At 38.6% G+C, this 23,593-nt stretch overlaps 1 protein-coding gene across 1 annotated transcript in view; it reads left to right on the top strand.

Moving 5' to 3' along the window:
• Nucleotides 1-14: 14 nt before the first annotated feature.
• calcrl2 (calcitonin receptor-like 2) overlaps nt 15-23,593 on the top strand; it is a 62,819-nt gene continuing 39,240 nt past the window's right edge. Inside the window, exon 1 of the mRNA XM_047370989.1 lies at nt 15-108. The gene's annotated coding sequence lies outside the window, so the exon portion shown is untranslated. The remainder of the gene's footprint in view (nt 109-23,593) is intronic.

Here is a 23,593-nt window from a genome sequence, read left to right as displayed (position 1 = left end):
AGACCATGGGCTTGGTCAGAGTTTAGAGAGACGGACCGAGACGTTTTGCAGCGCGGGTCTTGCGAGCATTGGAGGATACCAAAGTTTGACATCTCACTCAAATAAAGAGTAAGTTACGAATCTTACCTTCAGATAGGATAGTGGATTGCTCAGGCATGACTTCTATTTGTGGTTTAATGAGGCATCAGGTGAAAGTACAGTAGGGTTAAAAAATAGCGTTCCTATGCAGTTCAATGTTGAATACTTGCTTTATTTATTTAAAGCAGAAAAAATGTGTTAATGCATTTAACAAAAAATATATACATATATTGTGTTAAAAGCATTATGTTGCTATTTTGCGACTCAACTAAATTAACTGATAAAAATCAAAATGATAAAAGCTTGCGCCTTCAAAGTCCTTATATAAAATATAATAGCAGTGTGTTTCAGACGCAGTCACATTCATGAAGTCTGAGTTGTACCTGTTTATTTCTCTGGTGTGTTTTAATATAGAGGAGTCATGTAGGTTGATGCAAGGGTCCACCCTGGCTTCATGCTTGCTTCTGCTGTAGCCTTTCTTAGTAGCATATGATAAGAATTGATTGGGGCCGTTGTTATGACCCGCATTAATGGGAAACATGGCAGAGGAAGGATGAGTCCTCGGTCAGCAACAGCGAGCTCAGAGTAAGACATCCTGACGTGACATTTTAAGATAAAGATGGCAGGGATTTAATAAGAGTTGATGGTGTTTCCTCTCATTTCTGCAACACCCGCTTTTTATTAACCCAAAAATAAAGTTAAATGATGCGACTCATATTATCCAAGTTTCTTGTTGTATGTGGTGAAGGATCTCCTGTAGCATGTTACAGCCGATCTGAAGAAGCCTCTGACTGAAGGCACTCAGTTGTATGGTAGTCTTATAAAAAGGATGCTCAGGGTTGCCTTTAACGTTATTGAGACTGGGAAGGGTTTATATTTAAATTAAATCAGTATGGAGCAAAAACCTTAAGGTAAAGTGCTGTGTAAAAGCATCTGCAGCCTTATAGACTTCTTTTGCTGTTTTTTTTTTTTTTTTGTAACAGCTAAATGTTTTAGGCCATCAAACATACAGAGATAACCTGAGTAAATGCAAAAGGCAGTTTTCAAATGATGATTTACTAAGTTAAAAAGATCACCCAAACCAACATGGCTTAAATTGAAAAAAATAATTGCCCCCAAATACTTAACTGGTTGTGCCAGCCTTGGTGCCAACAACTGGCGTCAACCTTTCGGAATAACTAGCTATGAGTCGATTACATCACTCTCAAGGGATTTTGACCCACTCTTCTTTGCAGAATTGTTTGAATTCAGCCCAGATTAAGGATATTTGAGCACGAACGGCCTGTTTAAGGTCATTCTTGAACATCTCAATCCAATTCAAGGTCGGGCTTGAATTTGACATTGACATTCTGTAAAACAATTTTCTGGCAGAGTAGAATTCATTATTTCATTAACTACAGCAAGTCGTCCAGGTCATTGTTAGGGTCCAGTTACGTTTTTACTCGGGGCCAGGTTGACTTGGATATTATTTTCAATTCATTCTTTAGCAATTAAAGAGTGTGTCAAGGCAGGAACCTGAGACACTTCCTGATGCTTTTAGTTCCTCTCCACTTGACAATTGATTCACGCTTCTAACCTTGAACACCTTCAGGTGGTCAGAAACTCTGCAGCGAGTCTCTTAACTGGAACAAACAGAAGAGATTACATCCCTTCAGTTTTAATGTAGTTACAATTTGTTTGCTGATTTCTAACATTTAAGTGTACTGAAAAGCAGAAAAAAGAAGAAATCTGTATAACTTTTCATGTCACTGTATATTTGCTTTGACATTTTTAGATACAGTAGACTAAAAAGACATTGCAATTGAAGAAAGGGGTCTTGTTTGACATTAAATCTGCTAACAGCTCAAAAGGAGTATAACCAGATGCACTCTAGAGTCATTTCAATTGCTCCGAGTAGCCTAGATGAGGTTGCAAAAGCTTTTTTGTTGTTGTTGGTTTTTCCTAAAGAATTTGCATTTCTCTTTGATTATTTTCATGTACATTAGCAACACAACACCACCACTTACAGGTACTGGTTGGTTTTGCTGAAGTTGCCTTCTGAGCTTTAACAATACGATCCAGTGGTGTATTTTCTTGTACACTGATACAAAAAACACAGATTAGTTATGAAGTACGAATTTCCCCCATGGGAGTTCACAAATATAAAGTTTGTAAAAAGTACACTGGAGAAAAAAGGAATAGGCTCCAGTAAAGGTGCAATCATGGTAGATAAATAAATACATCGTAATAGAACTCATCAACCAGACCAGGTGATTTTTTAGAACAACTGATCTTGAAAATAATCGTGGAAGATCTATTTAATGAAATCTGGCCATATCTGTCCAGCCTGGTTTTCTTCACAGACTGCTTCCATGTGTTTTACTTCCCGGTTTCCCTGAAATCCATGCAGTGTTCTCACATCCAGCTCAAACACTTTGCTGCTCAGTGTTAAAGGAGGAATTTGATTAAAAACATGCAAATGAAGAACGGGGAAAAAAAACAAAATTCAAACCATGTATCCTTTTTCTTCCTCATTGCAACTATACACAGGTTGGTCTGTCACAGAAAACCCCAAGAAACTACATTGACGTTTGTGCTGTGACATGACACAAAGCGGTAAGGTTTACAAGCTCATCTTGAGGTGACTGTGGCTCAGTAGGAAGAGTAGTCGTCTTGCAATCAGAAGGTTGTGGGTTCGATTCCAGCTTCCTCCTGCCATAGGTTGATGTGCCCCTGGGCAAGGCACTTAACTCAAGTTGACTACTAATCTGTGTATCGGTGTATGAATGTGTGAGCGTTAGTGAATGCAATTGGGTGAATGTGGCTCTAGTGTAGAACGCTTTGAGCGGTCTGTATGACTGGAAAAGCTATATAAGTTCAGTCCATTTACCATCTTACAGAAGGATCTGTTTGGTTCCTTTATGGATAAAAGACAATGTTTGACTATTTTAGACTTTTCCTAATTCTTTTTTCAATATTAATAAACCTCCAAAGCATTTTTCAAGGAGTTGTTTCCTGTTTAATTTTCACATTCAAGACATGGATCTCAGAGCAGCTTTACTTTTAAAAACCTCCAAGTCTTTCCTGGATGCTACAATCTGACTCCGCATTCGCTCGTGGGAAACTTCCACCCCCTCACCCCTAACCAGGCGACTGTCCCTTTGACTGGAACAGCCTGCTCTTGCCAGGAAGCTATCAGTGTATTAATAGGTGTTTTGGCCACTGCTATGGTTCCAATGCAATGACCTCCCCCCTCCAAGTTTGGGAGAGAACCTTAGCTTATTTTAGCCTCAGTGGGAGATAGCTGGCATGTGGGTTTGCATTCTGCGTGCAAATAATAGTTGCAGGGGTGTAGAAGTTGAAGCTTGATGTGCAAACTCAAATTGGTTCACTGAACATAATAGGAAAATCATTTTTTTCCCCACATCTCAAATCTGGATGCAAGCTGTATCGCATAAAAGACTACAAATATTAGACTTGCCTGTTTTTTAAAAAGATGTAAAAACATGAGCTGGTATGGTTTATATTTGATTCCATGCTTTTGCAAGTCAAGAGAGTGAGATAATAAAAGTTATTTTTTTCCTTCTATGCTATTTACCTCCTGTCCTTTTTGGTGGATGAGCTTTGGTTTCAGTTCAATAGAAAGTCCTTTCTTTGTTTTTCTTCACTTTCTGAGTTTTTAAAAACGAAAAATGGAATAAAATTGCCATGGCATTGCTCCAAGATGGAAGAGTTGGGTCCAACTATGAGAACATAAAGTCAGTAATTAGTCATACATGGGCAGCCCAGCTGCCATAAATCCCGGTTTTGCTGACTGTTTGCTCTCTTAGGTGATTTATAGGATCAGACAGTGTTAAGCTTCAGCAAAGCTTAAGACCAGAAGTGGTGGGAATTATACATCAGGGTTGTGCTACACACTCTGGAGAATAAATACAGTTTTATACAGTGCAGAAAGTGCAAAAACCTAACAGCTGACTATTCTGGCTTTACAGAAACATGCTTAGAAAAATTTAATTACATTCTTGTACTTTGTGGTATCTGGTGCCACCCCAACCACCCCAATTTGGAATCATGAATAAAAAAAAAATTCATAAAACAAGTTTTAATTCTTTGAGATATGGACCTCATAAATGTTAAGAAAATTCTTTATCAATCAGGATCCTACATTCCCATTGGCAGATCAGCTCTGCAGAATAGAGCCTTGTCATTCACTTCTTTTTTTCAGCATAAAGTTTCAGTTGACTTTAGATCTGGACTGTTTGCTGGCATTGTCATTGAAATGATGGAAGAAAGTTTTTTTTTTTAACATTCTGTAGTCAGTGCACATCATCACTGAACATATTGTGTATTCCCAGCAGTGGTCATGGCTGCTATCCGACTTGCTCCTTCACCTGGCAGGCAATATATGGAAACTGGTGTCTTCTTTCAGGCAGTAACTCTTATACATTTCAGATAGCATAAAAACAAATTTTCCAGCATCATCTTGCCAACCAATGCATTGTCAGAATGAATCCCACTTTCATCCAGTCATGCACAACTCATGCCTCATTCTCTGTTGTCCCACTGTAACGTTTTTTATTCCTTATTTCCTTTAGCCAATTTCTGACAGATTGGCCACAAAGACTTAATCCTGCTCTGCTCATTTGTCCTTTGTTGTCCATTTTCTATTTCCAAGGCATACTTCCGTGTTTATTGTCCTAACTCCACCTGGATGTTTACATACTGGATGTTACATCAAGCTAGTAACAACCAACATTTTCATTCAACTCTCTGCTGATCCTCTGCCCGCTAGGCGCAACTTGGACTTTCCACTGATGTCCAGATTTTTGTAAACTCCTTTACTGTGTGCGCCAACAAGGACAATACAGCTCCCATTCAAAGGGTGGTGCTTAACACACAGCAGATCAACAAAATGGGGAGTCAAATCTTGAGAAAGAGAAGAAAACTAACAGGAGATATGGTGTTTAGAGATCACACAGACAGTTGAAAAGGCATAATGGTCTGCACACTTGCACACTTTTTCAAAATGTTTTTCAACATATTATAGACCTGCTTCTGGTCAATGTATAACAGCATTGTTTGTTTTTGCAAAACAACACCCCCCCCCCCCCCCCATTTTAGTCCATTTACAGTGAGGTATTTTAGTGCTCAACAATACCAGCAAGCAGCCTGTTTCAGGAAAAATACCTCTGGCTAATCTACTTACCTGACCCACATCGACTGGCACACAAATTAAAGGGGTCAGTGGTGAAGAATTTCAAACTTGAAGCTAATTGAGCTAAAGACCACACAAAACATGGTTTAAAAAAACATAGATATAAAAAAGAGTTATTGAAAATTGTTGGGAAAAAGGAGCCTTTTTTGTGTGTTACACAAATCAGAACGGCAATAATCTCAAACTGCAATGCCTTTTTTATATCCAAGCTCTAAAAACTGCTGGGTTTGAAAAAAAGTCTTGGGTTATTTTGATAACTCAGTACTGGGGCAAATATGGACTGGAACCATATACAGTGCCTTGCGAAAGTACTCGGCCCCCTTGAACTTTTCAACCTTTTGCCACATTTCAGGCTTCAAACATAAAGATATAAAATTCTAATTTTTTGTGAAGAATCAACAACAAGTGGGACACAATCGTGAAGTGGAATGAAATTTATTGGATGTGTCAAACTTTTTTAACAAATAAAAAACTGAAAAGTTGGGTGTGCAATATTATTCTGCCCCCTTGCGTTAATACTTTGTAGCGCCACCCTTTGCTGCAATTACAGCTGCAAGTCACTTGGGGTTTGTCTCTATCAGTTTTGCACATCAAGAGACTGAAATTCTTGCCCATTCTTCCTTGCAAAACAGCTCGAGCTCAGTGAGGTTGGATGGAGAGCGTTTGTGAACTGCAGTCTTCAGCTCTTTCCACAGATTCTCGATTGGATTCAGGTTTGGACTTTGACTTGGCCATTCCAACACCTGGATATGTTTATTTGTGAACCATTCCATTGTAGATGTGGCTTTATGTTTTGGATCATTGTCTTGTTGGAAGATAAATCTCCATCCCAGTCTCAGGTCTCTTGCAGACTCCAACAGGTTTTCTTCCAGAATGGTCCTGTATTTGGCCCCATCCATCTTCCCATCAATTTTGGCCATCTTTCCTGTCCCTGCTGATGAAAAGCAGGCCCAAACCATGATGCTGCCACCACCATGTTTGACAGTGGGAATGGTGTGTTCAGGGTGATGAGCTGTGTTGCTTTTACACCAAACATATCGTTTTGCATTGTGGCCGAACAGTTTGATTTTGGTTTCATCTGACCAGAGCACCTTCTTCCACATGTTTGGTGTGTCTCCCAGGTGGCTTGTGGCAAACTTTAAACAAGACTTTTTATGGATATCTTTGACAAATGGCTTTCTTCTTGCCACTCTTCCATAAAGGCCAGATTTGTGCAGTGTACGACTGATTGTTGTCCTATGGACAGACTCTCCCACCTCAGCTGTAGATCTCTGCAGTTCATCCAGAGTGATCATGGGCCTCTTGGCTGCATCTCTGATCAGTCTTCTTCTTGTTCAAGATGAAAGTTTAGAGGGAGGGCCGGGTCTTGGTAGATTTGCAGTGGTCTGATACTCCTTCCATTTCAATATGATTGCTTGCCCAGAGCTCCTTGGGATGTTTAAAGCTTGGGAAATCTGTTTGTATCCAAATCCGGCTTTAAACTTCTTCACAACAGTATCTCGGAACTGCCTGGTGTGTTCCTTGGTCTTCATGATGCTCTCTGCGCTTTGAACAGAACCCTGAGACTATCACAGAGCAGGTGCATTTATACGGAGACTTGATTACACACAGGTGGATTCTATTTATCATCATCAGTCATTTGGGACAACATTGGATCATTCAGAGATCCTCACTGAACTTCTGGAGTGAGTTGCTGTAAGTAAAGGGGCCAAATAATATTGCACGCCCCACTTTCAGTTTTTTATTTGTTAAAAAAGTTTGACACATCCAATAAATTTCATTCCACTTCACGATTGTGTCCCACTTGTTGTTGATTCTTCACAAAAAATTGGAATTTTATATCTTTATGTTTGAAGCCTGAAATGTGGCAAGAGGTTGAAAAGTTCAAGGGGGCCGAATACTTTCCCAAGGCACTGTATTTCTTTGTAAATGTTTGATAGAAAATAATAGAGGCAAATGTTTGACATGCATCTAACAACCCAATGTCTGCTGCCTGTAAATGTTTAATAATATTAAACACGTAGCAACTTACTAGGCACAGGTATATGCATTATTATGCCTTTTGTTGGCTTTATGTTGTTCTGCCTCAGAAGACTTTGTGCATGTAAAGTCACAAATGGTATTGTGTTTTGCATGACTAATAGATGTTGTTTAGCAGACAAAGTCATCAAAGTGATGTATTTCATGTCTGAAAAGGCCCACTAATGCATTAATAAGATGTTTACAAAATAAATTAGTTTGCAGTATTTATATCACTAATGCAGTTTGTTTTGTTCTCTTGATGCATCGCATGAAAGTCATTTTCAAGCACTCTGTCCAAAAGCTTTTCTCTTTTCCCTCACCTAATTACGTCTAGGCAACTGTTCAGCAAGAGCGAAGGTATAGTTGAATGTGGCTTATTCTGTGAAATAGTAGATTAATTTATTCACTCAAATCATACCAACTCGACAATTATCCTGCTGGCTGATCAGTAGGTAGCCAAAAGAGATAAAGAACTTACAATTTCCCCCTGCTTTGTCTTCAAGCATGCTGTGTAATTATTACAACATCAATGCAATGATGCCTAGTTGGTTCCACACACTGTTCTCTATCCAGGCTTGCATTTGCCATATATATCAAGTCCATTTATCAATATCAATATATAAGAAGTCATGCAAACACTGTCTACCACCACTTCTGCAATGATCGCGTCCCTTCAAAAAGATGTGAGCATCTATTTCTATCAGGTATTACACAGTTTGAATCTGAATCGCCATAGGAACGTCTAGTTTAAGCTCTTGCAAAATGGTAGACAACCAAAGTCTGTGGATTCATTTACTTCACGATACCCCTCAAAGAGAGAGATCTTCATTTTACATTTACCAAACAAATTTGCCCACATTTCAGTGACACATAATATATGCATTTGTCATGTTTTGGTGCTGTTGGGGACCAAAATGCAAAGACGAGGATTTCACGAGCATAGTGAAATAATGATTACTTTAATTAACAGAACTTCATAGCAAGGACTGGACCGGAAACAGTAGGGTGAGGACAACAGAGGATCTGACACGGAGTAACTGAACCATAGTGTATTTTTACCGGGGATTATGATCACTTGATGCTACACAGGTGAGTGAATTAATAGATGGGAAACAGCGGTTAAAATGAGGAAATTGAGGTAAAAGTAACTCTAGTAACCAAAAACACTGCAATATAATGAAACATGCTACAATGGAACCAACATTCTGATACTAAACTCAAAGTCCAACAGATTATTACAGCATTAAAGGAAAGCCATCTATATTTATATATATGCAAATTTAATTGACTTACTAACAGGGAAAAACCTGCAATTTTCAAAACAACTGGGACTGTTAGGGCCATGCATGTGGCTTGAAATATTTATCGTCTTCTGCAAGCCGGCGGTATTTTCAAAGCATATCCAGCAGATAAAGATCATGTAAGTACTAGTCTGTTTAGGATAAAACAAATCAAAGAACCATTTTTCATTTATTTACTGAAAATAACAGGATGCAATGGTGGTCAAAACAACAACATTTTTCTTACTATGACAATGTATGAAAAACTGCATGTAATAAGTATGCCGTGTGATGCATTTAAACTAACAACTTTTGTTAATCAGTGAGTGAAAAGAAATTAAAAATGTAGTCTCTGTTTAGAGTCTAAAGCTGTGCATTGAAAGTCAAATGTGTTCTTATTATTATTGATTTCCAAATGCCAACAATACGCATTATAAGTGTTTAAAAGATGTGTCTGGAGTTTTGTATTTCTATGGACCTGGAGCTTGCGGTTAGGAAACATTTTTGTTTCTCTTCGGCTTTTGTTTCTCTTCGCAGTTCTTGTGGCTGAATGTCATATTTAAATTGTGAAGAGAGAACAACCATGACCTGAAGCAAAAAGGGGAGCAAATTGCTCGCATCTGCATGATGACCACAGTTGTACCCTCATCATTATTACTATTTGTTTTGTGAATGAGACACCGAGGCAGTGCTGGCTGTGTAAATTGGGCTGAAAAATGGAACGAATGTTGCACGTGGTTCAGTGATATTGGATGACGGCCCCTGTTCGCTGGTGTTGATCAATGTTGTGACAGAAGAAAGGCCAAAGTAATCTATAATATGTGTTTGTGTGGTTAGGATTTAATTGTTGTAATTTGTAGCAACGTGAAAATCTATATGGAGAGAACAGGCTGGAGGGAGACAAACAAAAAAACAAGGAGGTGTAATTTAAAAAGCTGCAAAAGAAAGTCAAAAAATCAAAAGCATCAGAATAATGCTTTGCAGGCCACTTTAAAGACTAAGCGTTGATGGAACATGCATTGATGAAACACTCATCTTCTACTGTGCGTTTGTAGATTTGGGAAAATTACTCCAATAGCCAGTGCTTTTATTATTTACTATCTTGCCTGAAAACCTATTGTTAAATTAACCCTGCCCCCAGTGTGTTTTTTTAATCTCAGATCTCCATGTTGGCTCCATCTTTCCATTTTGAAAGTTTTTTTCATTGTTCCTTTGTGTGTATGTAACAATGGCTTATTTTTAACTGGCTGGATTCCTTAGAAGTGGAGAGCTGAGAAAAGGCAGGAAGTGGTTGCCAGAGAAGATAATAGTGTTCTTCTCAACCTTCGTCCTTCCTCTGCCTTTCCTCTCAAGGACGTGGTGTGGGTTGATATTGTGACGTTGATTAAAATGAAAATAAAATTCATAAATAATGTCCTACAGGATGCACACAGTCAAAAACAAAAAAAAATTTAAAAACACACATAAATGTACCAGTTGAAGGAGATAGTTCCAGAAAGAAAAATATTAATTGACAATTAAATTTACCTAACTAATGAGGGAAAATTACTTGTTTCACATCTTTATAACAGAGATGGTGTCTCAAATTTTAAAGTCCGACTCGAGTCGCCCCTAGATTGCAAAACCAAGACTTGAGACTTGACTCAGACTCACCTATAGATTTAAGACTTGACTTTGACTGGTACTCTGAAGACTTTTAAGACTTGTACTCTAAAGGCTAGAGACTTAATATACCTTGTGCTGCAAAGACTTCAGACTTAACTTAGACCCATGTTTGTAAGACTCTAGGCTTGACTTAGACTCATGTTCTAAAGACTTGAGATTTCACTTAGACTTGTGCATTAAAGACTAAAGATATGACATGGACTTGGTCATTAAGACTTGACTTAGACTTATCATCTGAGACTCATATTCTATTAATAATCTTTACCGCATGTAACTACACTTCTGACAGGTGATGTACATATTGACCTGTGAAAGGAGGTACTTTATTTATTAGCTACTGACATTCTTTGCTGGCTTATAACAGTCTGTTTATGTTAGCTGTAGCTTCATAATTATGACCACACTGATGTTTCTCCAACTGAGCACTGTACTCAATAACGTCAAGTAATTTTAAAATAAAATAAACTTAACCACTGATATTTTCTCAATGCTATGCTAGATGTGCCATTAAAAAGGCATGCACAGGCTTGCTAACATGGCTTATAAAAATGTCGATGGAGAACATGGTTTCCCAATAATCTTTACAGTCCTCAGACTAAGGAGAAGGAAAGTCTTGAAATTCTTTATAGTGCAGTATATAATGAACAAGCGGACAATTTGAACACAGAGATGAGCAGTTGCTAACCAAGTAATTAAAAACATTTAAAAAGTACTTTCTTTGACTTTTTAGAAATTTGAAATGAATGTACATTATTATTTCTTTTATTTTGTAAACATAAAGGCATATTCATATTTTATTAGTGTAAATATTGTGCTTGATTAATTTTGTAAATAATTTAAAGCAGGTCATGACAGTTATTTGCATTCTGAATTACATGTCTATTAAATAAATTATTATAATAAAAAAGTAATGTGGATAAATATTAAAAGATAAAAATAAAAAAAAGTTAAATGTTGATGTGTTAAATTAGGCCCAAGGTGAAACCGTACAGTATTTAAAATTAACCTGTTAAATTGTAAGACATGCATAATAGAGACTTAACTTGGACTTGGGGAGAATTACTTGTAAATATCTCTGTATGTAACAAGAAAATCTACAATTCATACTCTGAGGAAAATAGCTTTTATACCTGGTGTATAAAAAACAAAAACTTTTATACAGATTTTCAAACTCACTCAATTTATAATCCTGCCAGATTTATCTTCTAACACTTTGCAAAGGCTATTCTGACTAATAACTATGGGAAACAACCTCTAGGTCAGGGGTGTTCAAAGTCTGTCCTCGAAGGTCAGTGTCCTGCATATTTTAGATGTTTCCCTGCTATAACACACCTGATTTAGGTGATTGCAGTTTATCAAAAGCCTTGTAATCAGCCATCAATGGAAATCAGTTGTGTTGAAGCAGCGAAACATCTAAAACATGCAGGACACCGGCCCTCAAGGGCCGACGTTGAACACCCCTGTTCTAGATCCACAATGGTGTACATGGGTGTGTGTGCGTGTGTGTGTCCTTTCTAGTTGCCTTGTGAAGCGTGGTGATGCGCTCCAAGTCCTCCTTGCCATCATCCTAATCCTTAGCTTCCTCCACAGATTTCCTATTGGATTTAAGCTATGAGTCTAAAACATTAATACTACTTCAGGTCAGAAGAAGCATGTTGGTAAGATTAAAAGATTACTTTAAACCAAAATCTGCCAGGGGTATGATTATTTTTGGTTGTAACTGTAAATCCCTGTATGTACCTGTATGTTTACAGGGAAGTGGAGGCGGAAAAGGTCTGTAGTTACAATGATAGCGGAACCACTAGGATTTATTTTGAAGTCAGGCATTCATTTTGTTTTCCGGAATTAAAAATAAAATTAAGAAGCAACAGTACCGATATGCCATTGAAATGACAGGTAGCAGTAAAGTTTCTCTGTCTCGGGTCTCAGCTTAACCTTCTGTGCTGTTGCTTACAATCGTCTTCCATTTTATTTCTGGCTTTTTATCTTATCTCTGTCAAACACTCCTATCTGCAGCTCACCATTCTGCAATTGTTCCTCTGAGAAGTGTTGTTTTAGTTATCTTAAATGGAACATAAGTTTATTCTGCAGTCGTTTTTTTTCCCTTTTGTAGTTGACAGCATCAGAAGTATTCCAGTTAGCTGAGGAACCTGATAGCTTTTAGTTACGGATTTATTATTGTTTCATACTTCAGTTAAACCTGTGTGTTTGAGGTTTTCTCAAATTAGGTGCAATGACTTCATTCTAGCTGTAGCATAAATAAAATCCAGTTATGCACATTAAGTATTTGATTTTGACTGCAAAGAGTAGATCTTCTACATTATTCTGTTAAAACTACTTCTAGGGTTGGGATGAAACTGATTTACAGCCATGAGAAAACAGCCACGGGAAAACACATCCTTTTTTAATTTGACTGTTTTATGGAACTGGACAAAATGATCTGCTTCTAAGTAAGTTGTAAATATTTTTTTTAACTGTCACATCAAGTGTATAGTGTTAGTATTTATTAAACAATGATGGGGGTAAAATGAAAAAGTATGTTGAAAAAATAAGAACCCTCTCGTCCCTTCTATTGGATTTAAAAGGGAAACTAGCACCAGATCCTAAGTGGAAAAACATGAAATAATTGTTCATTAACAGTTATGTTCACCTTTCTAAAAGTCCGTGTTTTGGCAGTTAGAGGTGCGAGTTAACGCAATGTCAAGTTGGAACGACCTCAGCAATGACTTTAGAGTGATTGTTCGATTGTAAATGGGCTGAATTGTAGAAACCCCACAAATAGCCCTTTTCCATTAGTACCTACTCTACTCGACTCAGGTCGGGTCAGCTGTACTTGGTTTGGTTCGTTTTCCATTACAATTGAGTACCATCTCAATGTGGGCGGGATCGTCAATAGCAAGGTGACCCTACAGTGTGAAAAAATAACATGATGTGATTTGTAGAGACACAAACACAACAGCCTTGACTGCTACTCAGTCTATGGCTGTTGTCAGTCCCAGAGTGAAATAAGAGAGCCAGAGAAGACTGCAGGCATCAAGACGAAACTCTGGAAAAGCCATTATTATACAGTATGTATGCTAATACTAGTGATACCGCCCCCTACCGAATCAGTGACCAACAGTCTTCTGACGTTGACTAAGCACGGTTGGAACCGCATCCAACCAGCTACTAAAAACAGAAAATGGAAAAGCCCAAAAAGCCAGTAGAGCCGTACCGAACTGCACTGAGTAGGGACTAGTGGAAAAGGGCCGTAAGTGTCATTAACTGAACAGACTGGAAGTATGTCTTGTTTGGAAAGTGTAGCAGGAGAAAACATCTTCTCTTAAGTTGCATCTGATTAAACTACGAGACCTTTTGAACAGTTTCTTTTTGACAGATGAGACCAAAGTAGTGCTGCTTGAACACATTGCCCATCACCATGTTTTGAGAGAATCTCACTTCAGACTAATGCCTCATACTAATACTTCAGCACCTGGTAATCACTGACTCAATCACAAAATTACCTGTCCAGCAAAGCTTTCCTAAGTGAAATTTAAGGTCACCTGTTTGATAGATATAGCTTGGTTGAAATTGAGTCCATGACCCAAAAATCAAAAACAGAAAAAAATGTATAAAATAATGTATATGAAGAAAAAGAATCAAGGTGTTGGACTGGCCTAGGCAAGGTCCAGAAATAAGCCTGACTGAAATTGAATGATTAAAGTTCAGCCAGTCATTTTCTACCGCTTCTTCCATAGTGGGTTGCAGGGGAGCTGGTGCCTATCTCCAGCAGTCTATGGGCAAGAGGCAGGGTACACCCTGGACAGGTCACCAGTCCATCACAGGGCAACACACAAACAACAATGCACACACTCATTCATACACCTAAGGGCAATTTAGAGGGACCAATTAACCTAACAGGCATGTCTTTGGACTGTGGGAGGAAGCCGGAGTACCCGGTGAGAACCCACGCATGCACGGGGAGAACATGCAAACTCCATGCAGAAAGACCCCCAGCCAGGAATCGAACCCAGGACCTTCTTGCTGCAAGGCAACAGTGCTACCAACTGCGCCACCATGCAGATTAAAGTTATTACTGCTAAAGGTGGTTGTATAGGCATTTAAATAATGGGATGTACTTAGTCTTTCTCACACAACTCCTTATATACCCTTAATTTGTGTTTAAAAATAATGAATGTCAGGAATCAGTTTTGTTTTTGTATAGTTAAGGTTAATAGTAAATAACTGTAGAACCTGCTAAGGAGTAAATAATTTTTATGATGCTCAGATACATAAAACTCTAGACTTGGAAAAGGCGGTACTGTCTATTTCCCAGGACTTTAAGTCTCAGAAGCAAGCATCTGCAGTCAATTTTACAGGGCACAAGGGACAGCAAAGCTAATTCTGGAAAAGCAACAATTTCTGGGTTTCTCATCACCCCAACCAATGACCCACTTGTTTTTTAGATGTACTGTAGACATAGAGTTGATTTCTTTGTAGACAAGCAATCACATGATAGGGACCTATTGAAAAGGTGGTACATAGGCTCCTGAACAATGGAGCACCTGGAGCAAATGCCACAATTTTAAAGTGGGAGACCAAAATAATGTTTTTGCTCCCTAATTATCTAGCCCAGTAAAATATGATCGCTTCCTGCTGTCTGACAAATTTACAAAGTCTCTGTTAATTGTCATTAGAAATAACTCGCCTCATGTGCCACAGTCAGATTAATAAGTTAAAGTTGTTTCATCTCAACTGATGTTGGACATTTGGACATTTTACAGCCACTGGGAGGAAAAGTAAAATGAACAGAATCAGCTTTTTATGTGGTTTAACAGTGCTGTATGTCTTTTACTTGCCATAAATCAGATAAAAGATCATGGAAAACATTTTACAGTGCTGAAGGTGTAGGCTGCAGGCTGCTCAGTTATGTTGTTTATTAAGCTGTTTATATACAGGGTATCTAGTAGAAAATGATATTACTTTCTATACCTGCTTGTCCTTGGTTTGTCTGAGTGTGTGATTGTGTTGGGGGGTGTGTTGAGGTGGGCAGGAGGGTGCGTGTGCTTGTGCCTGTATGCAGCTGTCATTGGGCGAGGCACAGACATAGAAGATAAACAAACATGCATACACACTCATACCTAAGGGCAATTTTGAGCAATCAGTTGACCCAGCAGTCATGTTTTTGGACTGTGGGAGGAAGCTGGAGCACCCGTAGAGAACCCACGCATGCACAGGGGAGAACATGTAGTTTAGTATCTATGCAGAGTTTGGTCTAGGTTGGTATCCAAGCATAGCACACAGGGGTATAAAAATGCTTTAATTTGCAACAAACTGGCAAGTTTAGGACAGCACCAGAGTTGTAGCAGCTGCAAGTCACCTGTTGGAGTCGGCTGCTGAAGCATTCAACAGTTAGTAAAAACACAGAATTATGCCATGCTAATGGATCAGAGTATACCTGTAATACTCTGGCAATTCAGTCGAATGTGTGTCGGAGGCATACTGTGGGTGTGTTACAGTCACTTGCTGTCAGATTCTCCAGCAACGGTCTGTAACACTTTTGCTGTTTATTGCCTGTTATAGTGCCTTCCAAACTGAATCATTGACATACCCAGTCCTCCTGGTTGCTTAAACCTTGTCCTTGTCCATGTGTCACTCATCTGTATATATAAATGTATTACAGTGGAATTATTTATCCAAAATAGTTTAAATACTTTTTTTTTTTACAAACCTTTACTTCAGGCCTCAGGCTCAAACCTACCCTTGATAGATTAGAGCTTAGCTGGTGAGAGAAAAAAATTCTGACTGATTAGTGTACAGGACAAAAAACCTTATGAAAACCTCTGGTACTGTTGAGCTAAAATAAGTAATTTCTTGTGGAACAAGTTAAAAGGGAGACTGGGTATGGTTGACACACAGGGAGAGTTGTAACACCAATAATACAATCAGTGATGAGATGGGAGTCCTATTGTCATTTCTATGTTTACCTATTTTCTCCTTGATCTCAGATGGTGGTTGTCAAGGCTGGAAACAGGTACATGCAGATTTTAGTGTTTAGTGAGTGTTAATACTGGAGCTTTACTGGTTTTAGGTGGAGAATTTAATTTACTGGCATATTTGACAGTAAGATTGAAATATTTTAGTTAATAAATTTGAACAAATATAAAGAGAAGTGTTTTGTGCTTATTTTTGTGTAAAAGTTATTTGCTGTCAAAAGGCTCATGCTTGTATAATCTCTTTTTGGATAACTGTTTGATAATACAGTTCTGTTTTGGTGATTTTGGTTAATAGTTAATATTTATTAATGCTAGTAGCCCAACGATCACAATTTTATAGTATATTTAGAATATCTAAACGTTTTGAATGATTTTGTTTAGGAATTCAAAATTTTGATTATTAATTATACTTTTTAAATAAATATCCATAATCAAATCATCATAATTGCATAACACATCCTAAACGAACAGCTGACATGTCTCAGTCCAAACTATAACTATTTCAATAGCTTGTTACACCGTTTGATACTACAAAAACATAACGTCTTCTTCCCTCATTAACAATGTGCTAGCTCGACCTGCTAGCATTTCAGTATAGGACAGAACGGATTTTAGAGTTTCCAACCGGCCGGTCACCGGTCAAGCTAATAATCAACTGAATCCAATTAACAGCCAATTTCTGTGTGCATCTCTAATTAATAGTGTTATCCTAAATAAAGAATCCTTTCAAAAGAAGATAGCAGCTTTTGAATCCCCTTGTTACTCCAGTACTTCAAATCTAATTGGTTTGTGGATTTTACAGTGTCATGCTGCTTTGAAGCTAAAAAGTCAAGACATAGGTTTTCTCCGGGTATAATGGTTTTCTCTACAGGTCAAAAAGAAGTGTCTGTGTGTTCAATTTGTGATTCTTCTGAAGTTAGATGTTGTGAAGCTGCACCCTAAGTATGCCTCTCATCTTTAGGATGATGGAGCTTATCACCCTGAGAACCTCATTATTATTATTATCATTATTATTATTATTTGGATTACTGATTCGTGTACACCTGTTAATTGTGTTTTTTAAATCCACATTTTCAGTGGCAGAACAATTATAGCAGTTAACAAGTCACTGTGTTAACATAACAGCCATACAATACAGTCACTAAACTGATTTGTAACTTTAACTTCAGTCCTCAATACATTAGGTAGAGCAGTTTTGTGATGTTATTAACCTGCCAATAACTGGTTATTTGGTGATTACATGTCATATCTTATGAACTACCTCATCAACTTTTACCTCACCATTTCCGTCTTATTTTTGAGCAGTGATGTAAAGTGCTACCTTGGTTTTATTTTAGCTGGTACTAATGCAATGAAATGGAAAATTACATTGGATCAGATATTAAAAAAAACTGTCTGCTCCTAAAATAAAATCTGGCTACACAGACCAGTTTCCTAATGAGAGTTACCTCAAAAGATGGGAATGCAATGAGGCTGTGCTTTGCTTTCTCCTCCCCCACTTAACAGTCCCATCAAATGGTCTGTTGATTAAATTATTTGTGTTTGCCCCCACCCAAACGCTGCCTACTGTTTACTTGAAATGACCACTAATGGAAGACATGCAAGAAGAACTCTGGGAAATGTTAAAGATCATATTTTATTTAGAAGGAGAGGCTTGAGAATAAGTGAGCAAATAAAAAAACTTGATTTTGATTAAAAAAACATGGATTTTTTTCTGGCTTTCTCAGTCCTTTTCAACGCAACCAAAGATATAAGTATAATTTTGAATGAATAATAAGTTAAGTTAAATTAAAAAGCTGTAGTTTAATTAAATTACAATTGATAGTTTAATGGGTTTCGTCAGTTGTTGAGGCCAAGGTATCAGACTGACTCATTTCCTTGCTAGATTGAGTTCAGGGGTTCAAAAGGCAAATGGAGGCTGAGATTATATTTGACCCGGCCTATTTTGAATTCCAGAGACTTACATGTGTATCCTGAAGGGAGAAAGCTGTTTTTGTCATGAAGAATATGAGTCATGTTATGGTTCATTTGACCTCCTTGTGTGAGTGTGTGTGTGTTTGAAAGGTTTTCAGCAGTTCCTAGTCTAGACACTTCTGAAAATCTTGGTAAACCAAGCGAAGCTTTGCAGAGCTTGCTCATTGAGCCTTCAGTTGAGCTTGTAAGAAAAAAAAAAAAAAATATATATATATATATATATATATATATACAGGGGTTGGACAATGAAACTGAAACACCTGTCATTTTAGTGTGGGAGGTTTCATGGCTAAATTGGACCAGCCTGGTGGCCAGTCTTCATTGATTGCACATTGCACCAGTAAGAGCAGAGTGTGAAGGTTCAATTAGCAGGGTAAGAGCACAGTTTTGTTCAAAATATTGAAATGCACACAACATTATGGATGACATACCAGAGTTCAAAAGAGGACAAATTGTTGGTGCACGTCTTGCTGGCGCATCTGTGACCAAGACAGCAAGTCTTTGTGATGTATCAAGAGCCACGGTATCCAAGATAATGTCAGCATACCACCAAGAAGGACGAACTACATCCAACAGGATTAACTGTGGACGCAAGAGGAAGCTGTCTGAAAGGGATGTTCGGGTGCTAACCCGGATTGTACCCAAAAAACATAAAACCACGGCTGCCCAAATCACGGCAGAATTAAATGTGCACCTCAACTCTCCTGTTTCCAACAGAACTGTCCATCGGGAGCTCCACAGGGTCAATATACACGGCAGGGCTGCTATAGCCAAACCTTTGGTCACTCATGCCAATGCCAAACGTCGGTTTCAATGGTGCAAGGAGTGCAAATTTTGGGCTGTGGACAATGTGAAACATGTATTGTTCTCTGATGAGTCCACCTTTACTGTTTTCCCCACATCCAGGAGAGTTACGGTGTGGAGAAGCCCCAAAGAAGCGTACCACCCAGACTGTTGCATGCCCAGAGGGAAGCATGGGGGTGGATCAGTGATGGTTTGGGCTGCCATATTATGGCATTCCCTTGACCCAATACTTGTGCTAGATGGGCGCGTCACTGCCAAGGACTACCGAACCATTCTTGAGGACCATGTGCATCCAATGGTTCAAACATTGTATCCTGAAGGCGGTGCCATGTATCAGGATGACAATGCACCAATACACACAGCAAGACTGGTGAAAGATTGGTTTGATGAACATGAAAGTGAAGTTGAACATCTCCCATGGCCTGCACAGTCACCAGATCTAAATATTATTGAACCACTTTGTGGTGTTTTGGAGGAGCGAGTCAGGAAACGTTTTCCTCCACCAGTATCATGCAGTGACCTGGCCACTATCCTGCAAGAAGAATGGCTTAAAATCCCTCTGACCACTGTGCAGGACTTGTATATGTCATTCCCAAGACGAAATGACGCTGTATTGGCCGCAAAAGGAGGCCCTACATCATACTAATAAATTATTGTGGTCTAAAACCAGGTGTTTCTGTTTCATTGTCCAACCCCTGTATATATGTATATATCTACAGTACAGACCAAAAGTTTGGACACACCTTCTCATTCAAAGAGTTTTCTTTAATTTCATGACTATGAATATTGTAGCTTCACACTGAAGGCATCAAAACTATGAATTAACACATATGGAATTATATACTGAACAAAAAAGTGAAACAACTGACAATATGTCTTATATTCTAGGTTCTTCAAAGTAGCCACTTTTTGCTTTGATTACTGCTCCGCACACTCTTGGCATTCTGTTGATGAGCTTCAAGAGGTAGTCACCTGAAATGGTTTTCACTTCACAGCAGCAGACACATCTCTAGAACAACTGTTAAGAGGAGACTGTGTGAATCAGGCCTTCATAGTAAAATAGCTGCTAGGAAACCACTGCTGAGGACAGGCAACAAGCAGAAGAGACTTGTTTGGGCTAAAGAACACAAGGAATGGACATTAGACCAGTAGAAATTTGTGCTTTCGTCTGATGGGTCCAAGTTTGAGATCTTTGGTTCCAACCACCGTGTCTTTGTGCGGCGCAGAAGAGGTGAACGGATGGACTCTACATGCCTGGTTCCCACCGTGAACCATGGATGAGGAGGTGTGATGGTGTGGGGGTGCTTTGCTGGTGACACTGTTGGGGATTTTTTCAAAATTGAAGGCATACTGAACCAGCTTGGCTACCACAGCATCTTGCAGCGGCATGCTATTCCATCCGGTTTGCGTTTAGTTGGACCATCATTTATTTTTCAACAGGACAATGACCCCAAACACACCTCCAGGCTGTGTAAGGGCTATTTGACCAAGAAGGAGAGTGATGGGGTGCTGCGCCAGATGACCTGGCCTCCACAGTCACCGGACCTGAACCCAATCGAGATGGTTTGGGGTGAGCTGGACCGCAGAGTGAAGGCAAAAGGGCCAACAAGTTCTAAGCATCTCTGGGAACTCCTTCAAGACTGTTGGAAAACCATTTCAGGTGACTACCTCTTGAAGCTCATCAACAGAATGCCATGAGTGTGCGGAGCAGTAATCAAAGCAAAAGGTGGCTACTTTGAAGAACATAGAATATAAGACATATTTTCAGTTGTTTCACACTTTTTTGTTCAGTATATAATTCCACATGTGTTAATTCATAGTTTTGATGCCTCCAGTGTGAAGCTACAATATTCATAGTCATGAAAATAAAGAAAACTCTTTGAATGAATAGGTGTGTCCAAACTTTTGGTCTGTACTGTATATATATATGAGTCCCTAGGACTTTTGTTCTGAGTATCAGTCAGTCCAATCACTTATGGGTTCTTTCTACTGCAGCTGCCTACATACAAGGGATACACAGAGAACTCTGTAGCACTTCTGTAGCAATAGTAGCTCAGTAGCTAATTTAGAATAGTTTGGAAAGTCAAGGTCCAGAAAAAGAGTCAGCACAATTTTACAATGTTTATTGTGAGCAGTTTTCATAAATAACTACGCATCACTACAACCACAACATAACATACCCTCTTTACGGTATTAATAATAAAGCTTTTTTAGTTAGAAGGCTATACCCCATTCTGTATCAGAAAGCTCCTCAGCATTAAAGATGGCATTCCTACAGAGAAGATGTTATGACTCTAACAATGGTGGACATGGTTCAACCAATCTGCGAACAGCAAATTTTTCCTTTAGGGGATCAACGTTTTTGAAACTTCGGAAACCGTTAGCCGACCATTTAGCTGCTGCTAAATTAGGTTTCGTCAGCTTTAAATCCGCTAACAAAATTTAAAAGTTTGTTCCTGTCTGTTACCTCAAGTAACAACCATAGGACTGTAGAGATACGAAGAAAACAAACGTCCTCACCCCAGTTTTCATTTAACACACAGAGCATTTGCTAATTATTTTTTGTAGAACTTTTCCTTTTGAGATATAGTCCTTATGATGTGTAGCTTTGGTCTAATTAGTAGAAGTTGTGTATGTTTGTGTGTCTACTATCTCCTACATGCAGACCACAAATCTTCAGCTAGGGAGGGCAAAAAGCCTATTAACACACAATCTGAACTGAATTTCTCAGTCATCATTCTTGGATATTTTAAATAATAAGTTGCACAATGCTGATGCTTTTCTGCTATTATGATGTTTTATTCCCATCTGAATCTCGTCTGGAAAAACTGAAGCAGGATTTTGTTTCCAGTTCCAGTTTTGCATTCCAGTTTGACAGTAACTGCCTCCAGACCACCTAAACATCACTTCAGAAAAAGAATTCAGAACTCCTTTAAAGGAAAATGTTCCACTGTGGAGGAATCATCGACATGGACACCAACAATAGCATTTGTAAATCATTTACTTTGGTGCCATTCATAATGAAGCAGACACTAAATTTGCTTGTAGTGAGAGTGCTTAAAAAGCCCCCACTACTAAGTAAGGTTTTGTCCATAGCTTAGGAAGTGTGTGTACAGGTGGCATTGTGGTGGCTAAGCTCAAATTAAAACAAATACATCTGTATCTGATTTGTTTTTTTTTTTTTGTTTGTTGTTTTTTTGCTGTAATGAACTGCGTATGTGTAGCCTACCTACAAATAGTGCAGTGTTACAATTGTATTAGCATAAATGCTAGCATTGCTATTATTAAAATTATTTTCTTAAACATAAAGTACTGTGAAATATGTTTGCCCTTTTACAGATTTCTTCTTGTTTTGATTTTTTTTGTTGTTGTCACATTTCAATGTTTCAGATCTTTAAATAAGTTTTAAAATCAGATAAAGATAAGCATGGTAAATACAAAAAACTGTTTTTAAATGATGTTTGTTCAAGGAAACAACCCATTCCAACTGATGGCGCCATGCGAGAAAGTAAATCTTCCTCTTGTTAAAAAATAAACTAACTCATTAACCATTTATTTGGTTCAATTTCACAAGCCATACCAAGGCCTGACCACTGTCAGACCTGTACACTTAAGATATCACCAAAATTCAACCTGTCTAACAACACAAAGTGGGCTATTGAGCTCATAAACCAGGACATCATGCTCCGATCTAAAGGAGTTCAAGAACAGATGAAACAAAGTCTCTGACATCTATAAAACCTGTAAAAGGTTTCCTGTTCATCTCGGAGACTTTAGTACTCAGTGGTGAGTGAAATCCTTTATCAACAAATGGATAAAACAGAGAGCAGTTGTGAACCTTCCAAGGAGCAGTGATGGGAATAATGCTGTTAAAATAAACGGCATTACTTTTTTTAGTAATGAATAATCGTTACAACACTATTACTGTTACTGACAATTAAATGAAGTGCATTATAAACTAAAGCTACTCATTGAAGCTCTTGTCATCTGTCGTGGCTCACAGCCACAGGAGCTTAGCATTTTTTCCTTAGTAAGGAAATTACCAATCATCATCGCATAAACGATGATGATTGGTAATTTCATGAACCATATCATGAAGGTCCTAGAGAGACTCCTGTTGGCCCACCTGAGTAAGCAACAGTAAACCATCAGGGCCCCCTTCAGTTTGCTTATCGCTGTGGAGTTGGAGTTGAAGATGGCATCAAACACCTGCTTCAACAAACCCACTGTCATCTGGACAAAGCCAGCAGCACTGTGAGGATCATGTTCTTTGATTTCTCCAGTGCATTTAATACAATCCAACCTGATTTGCTTTGTCAGAACCTCCAGAAGACTCAGGTGGAGGCCTCAACAATCTCCTGGATCAAAGACTACCTGACAAACAGACCACAGTTTGTGAGACTGAAGGGTTGTGAGTCTAACCAGGTTATCAGCAGCACAGGAGAACCACAGGGGACTGTACTCTCACCATTCCTTTTCACTCTGTACACCTCAGACTTCCAGTACAAGACAGACTCCTGTCATCTGCAGAAATACTCGGATGATTCTGCAGTCGTGGGGTGGATCAGAGATGGACAAGAAGCTGAGTACAGGAAGGTGGT

This window comes from Girardinichthys multiradiatus, chromosome 1 (assembly GCF_021462225.1).
Source record: "Girardinichthys multiradiatus isolate DD_20200921_A chromosome 1, DD_fGirMul_XY1, whole genome shotgun sequence".
Lineage (NCBI taxonomy): Eukaryota > Metazoa > Chordata > Actinopteri > Cyprinodontiformes > Goodeidae > Girardinichthys > Girardinichthys multiradiatus.
Note: the sequence above shows the minus strand (reverse complement) of the source record. Positions and strands in the feature narration are given on the sequence as shown.